Here is a 5,119-nt window from a genome sequence, read left to right on the forward strand (position 1 = left end):
AAGAAGTTGTGAGATATATGGGTATAACTATATCTACATATACCTATATCTATATCTATATCTATATTGCTGTACGCCTTAAATTTAAATGATGTATGTCAATTATTTCTTAATAAAATTAGGGAAAAAATAAAGACTCTGATAGATGTTTGCATGCATAGCATTGCATGTCAGAGCTACATAGTGCCAAAGCACATCCCCTAATTACCTTGTCAATATGTGTCCAAGTCATGTGTCACTCATGAGTTTTTTATTCATTCAATAAGCATTTCTTGAGTATCAGTCCTTTGCTGGCCACAGTGCTGGACACCAAGGATACAAATATGAAATAAGACATACTCCCTAGGAAAGAGTGTGAGGCCACAAACTGCGGGAACAGGTAGCAGTGAGGGCGTTGGACAGCACGTTGATAGGGGCTGGTTGAAGACATTGCCCAAATACCTCAGTAAAAGTGCTTTGTTGAGTTAGTATACAAGAAAGGGCACTAATGTACCTACAGCTACACCCTGTGTGTGCAGACAGACTCTAGGCTTGTGTAAAACACGGAAACAAATGGTGAGCCTTGTCCAGAAACCAGCTGAAGTGAAAATAGAAAACCAGCTGCAGGAGACCTGCCTCAATCTTCTGCTTTCAGTAAAGGCAGAAGGAAATTTGGACCGATCCTCTTGCTTTGTCTTTTCTAGCTCACTGTTGAATCTACCCACAAACCAGTTTGCTCTCAGTTACCGAACCAGACCATGAGCAGGGAGTCTCAGCTCCACCATCTGGTGGGGATTTTCATGTTTCTTGTGGATCTCATCCAGCAGATAGGGCATCTGGTGTGTAAGGAATGGAGCCTAAACATCTGAATGCACCTGCTTTGACACCCCACTTCATAGTCTGCCCAATACCACTGCCTTCTCCTATTCAGTCGTTAACTCATGTGTTTACTTGATAAATATTTACTGAGCATTTAGTATGTGCCAAGTACCATGCTGATCCTGGGGATCTAAACCTGTAATGGTCCCTGTCCTCGCACAGCATTCAGTCAGGTAGAGGGTCTCTAGAACTAGAACTCCTATCCTCAGCTCTAAGTCTTCCGGCTCAACTCTGAAACCACACTCTCACTAGCATTCTGCCCTAGCAGTGGGATCATTGGATCCTATCCAGATTTGCTCCCTTATATAGTAGGGGTCAGGTAATAATATGGAGTTGAATGGGGAGAATTAATAAATGGAGTCATTTTTACTTTTAGCTATGGAGAAGTCTGTATCACTAAGCCAAGAGAATAATCCAGAAACAAATCTAAGTGTATAAGTAGTTCAGTCAACATCTAAGTCACCAAAACTGAGAAGAGCTTCCAATACCAAGTCAGGCTGATATGGGGCCAAAGCTAAGGGTTAAGCCAAGCAGCCAGGTGCAGAGAAGCAGGAGGGCGTGAAACCAGCATCGCTGAGCAGCCAGGCCCTACTCCTTACCAGCTTCCCTTCTCAGCTTCCCCTTCTGCAGAAAGGAAACAATAATAGTATTCTCATGAGGACATAGTAAGGATTCACTGACTTAATGCATTTAAATTACAGTGCCTAGCATACCATAAACTCCTTAATAAATGTTAACTCGCTATTCCACTCCCTGGGGAGGTCAGAGAAACCACCAAAGAAGGCTTCTTAAGCGCAGTTTCAAAGGCCCTTTATGTTCTGCTCCACAGACTACGTGCTGACCATCATAGTCATAAGAAAACAATCAGGTATGATAGATCCTCTTGGTAGGTGACATAGCTGGGATGTTGTCCGAATCTTTAAGGCAAAATGACACAAATAGTTATTTAATAAACTGTAAACTATTCTAATGTTCATGGATGGAAGGCAACATTGAAAAATCGGGAAGGAAGGAGAATTTGGAAGGGTCTAAGATGAGAAGGAAGACCCTGATGGAGCAAGGCAAGAGGGGTGGGGGATGGGAAACACAACCAGCATCTCATCTCAGGGACTCAGCTTTGGCCTCCCTGGAATGCAGTCGCTAATGGCTCATCTTCCTAAAGAGAGCCTTTTATTTTTAGTTGCCCAACATTTAAAGGGATCAACCCACCTTAAAAACTGCATAAGGCCAAGTTGTACTTCAAACTTTGTGCTTGGCCCAACCTTCTACTAGTTGCTTTATTCAGCTCCACAAAGTGTTTCTCCTTCATGAAGAACTTTTAGGCACTTTAGTTTGCCCTGTAAATCTCTCGCTTTTTGTTTCCCCCTCAGTGACCTGCTCTGTTATGGATCCAATTTTGTAGCTCACAAACAAAATCTCAGAAATATCCTGTGAAGCAGACTCAACAAGGCTGCCTGGGACTCGAGAGTTTCATTTCCTCCCCCGCAGAGAGCTGCAATGACCCAGTGCGCAGACCAGAATGAGGGACAGGGGAGGAAGTTGCATTTGGTTAGAGCTCATGTTTTGCAGCTTGCTCTCCTAGGTACAGCAATTCCTTAATTCTTTTCTGGGGTTATGAAATAAATTTTGACCTTACATCTTAATTGGCATATAAACATAAAGTTCCTAGAAAATAAAGCATGTTCTAAGGGCCAGTTGGATTTCTACCTTATTCATGATGCCTGTTTATATTATTTAAGGTGATTTGGTTCAACCGTGGTTTGGCAAATAGATGGAATCATTTCTGGAAAAGTCATAATAACAAATCAATGTCTTATTCCAGAATTATAAAAGCATAAGCCTCTTTTTAAATAAATGCAGTTGCATGTCAGAAAATCTAAACATATGTGTAGTTAAGAATGATTGTTATACCTTAGGGACTTACTTTATACAAGATAGATTAGCAAGATACGAGCCTCATTATGCACGAAAGTCATTTGTTTTTCCACGAATCCAGCACAGCACAAGTTCCAGGGTTGCAATTCAAATGTGAAAACTGAGCGCTGTTATGACATTAATCTTCATGAATATGGAAAGAAGTGAATTATTATCTTTCTCTTTATGAGGTGAAGAGAGCTGTCGCAACAAATTTGAGCCTTGGTATACAGTATGTTAGAATGTCAAAGCTGGAAGGGCCCTAGAGAGTTAGTCTAACCCTTCTGTTTACCCAAAGGAAAGTGAGAATGTTCTTAAGAGACTCATCCACCTTTATGTGTTGAGTCAATGGCAAAAATGGTACAGACCTTTGGACTCCCAAAATCTGGATTTTTTTCAGTCTAAAAGAGGGGCAAATTTTCCCTAATTCTAGTTTTGCTTTTTTTTTTTTTTTTTTAGGTGTATAAACTATTTATTAACAGACAAGGCCTACAGATATACTCATTCTTGGACACACCCACAGTGCGACCCCAGCAACCTGTGGTCTTAGTGTGCTGACCTCAAACACGAAGACCCCACAGAGCTTATTGTCCACTTCATTGGCCTGGACCTAGCTATATTTTCTGTCCTTCATGTCCTTCTGTCTGTTCAAAAGCCAGTCTGGAATCTTGTACTGGCCGGATTCTGTATAATGATGATGACACATTCCACCTCATGCCCAGTGAGCTCTCCTGCCCTTCTGGTGAGGTCAGCGTCTGCTTTCCTCAACACCACAGGAGCACATCTTTGCCCTATGCCCTAACTGCAGTGACGGCAAAGGCAATTTTCCACTGCCCATTGATGTTGGTGTTGAATACCCACAAAATGTGCTGGAAATTTTCTGGGATCACTAGAGACATGGAGGCAGCCCCAGTAGCACATGTAGACCTCCTGTGGAAGAGGTAATTCCAGTTTTTCTAAACAATCAAGACTCTTCTATGTGTGTGCTCTCTTTAACACACTACTGAGGATCTTAAACTAAATATAAATAATCGATTTATGACCACTTATTGTGAGCTAAACCACTTCTTGTATTTTACTTTCATCTATATTTACGCTATGCCAATTCCACTGTCAATAAGTTTTCTCTGCCTTGGTTCCTAATCTAGATAAACTATATTAGAAGAGAACTGTAATGACTGTTACAGGATGATGCAGAGAAAATGTTTAAAGCATCTGACTCAAAAATTCTTCCATAGGAAAAAGTATTGCTAAAAAATAATACATAATAAAAAGGTCTTCTTTTAAGACACAGGTAATAGAATCAATTGGTAACTGTGCAAGGTGAGAAGAGAAGAACTGGGAGATGGGGGAGTCTTCTGGCTTAGGCAACTGAGTGAACAAAGGTGCCTAGAACTAGGTAAGCAAGATAGAGGAAAGGATGAGTGGAGACTATGAGGAAGGATGGCAATTGGTTTAGTTTTCATTTCATACATTGCTATGATCTGAATGTTTGTGTCCTCCCAAAATTCATTTGTTGAAATCCTAATCCCCAGGGTGATAGCATTAGGAAGTAGGGTTTGGGGGAGGAGCTTAGGTCATGAGGGCAGAGACCTCATAATTGGGATTAGTGCCTCATAAAAGAGGCCTCACAGAGCTCCCTTGCTCCCTCCGCCATGAGTGGACACGGCAAAAAGACACCATCTAGGAACCAGGAAGCGGGTTCCTTCCTGACCTGACCATGGTGGCACACTGATCTTGGACTTCCAGCCTCCAGACTATGAGAAATAAATTGTTGTTTATAAGCCACTAGTTCATGGTATTTTGTTATAGTGGCTCAAATGGGCTAAGACAGACATGTTGAATTTGAGTTTTATGATTCTATAACCATCCCCACCCCCAAATAGACAGTGGGCTCTAAACAAATGCTTCAAGCATGTGCATGCCTTTAAAATGACCTAATTTGCAAGAAACCCCTTTTATAAAATGATAATTTTGATATAGCAACCCCTTAACTTATCTGTTTTGTGAATTCCAATTTTAGTATAGCAGGTTTTCCTCAAAGAAAAACACATCTGTACATATGTTCATTATAGATTTTTTTTTAATTCATTGCTTCAGGAATGATGAGTGCCAATTCTGAAACTTGTTTGAATTGTATCTCACAACTTCTGTTTAATCCCATTTATCTTTCCAAAGATTGTTCAAAAAAACCAATTTGGTCCAAGTTTCTCAGAAATTATCATATTTAAGACCATGGCTTTTCATCTTGGCCATGGTTTTGAAGAAGTTTTCCCTGTGCCCAAAACTTCATCTCCTCCGTAAACCTTCCACCCACACCCAGACTCCCTACCACTACCATCCTTCC

At 40.9% G+C, this 5,119-nt stretch overlaps 1 pseudogene; it reads right to left on the reverse strand.

The window, feature by feature from the left end:
- Positions 1–1,722: 1,722 nt before the first annotated feature.
- LOC148093828 (small ribosomal subunit protein uS13 pseudogene) lies at positions 1,723–3,671 on the reverse strand (annotated as a pseudogene).
- Between the last annotated feature and the right edge of the window lie 1,448 nt (positions 3,672–5,119).

This window comes from Miniopterus natalensis, chromosome 2 (assembly GCF_054644295.1).
Source record: "Miniopterus natalensis isolate mMinNat1 chromosome 2, mMinNat1.hap1, whole genome shotgun sequence".
NCBI classification, from domain to species: Eukaryota; Metazoa; Chordata; class Mammalia; order Chiroptera; family Miniopteridae; genus Miniopterus; species Miniopterus natalensis.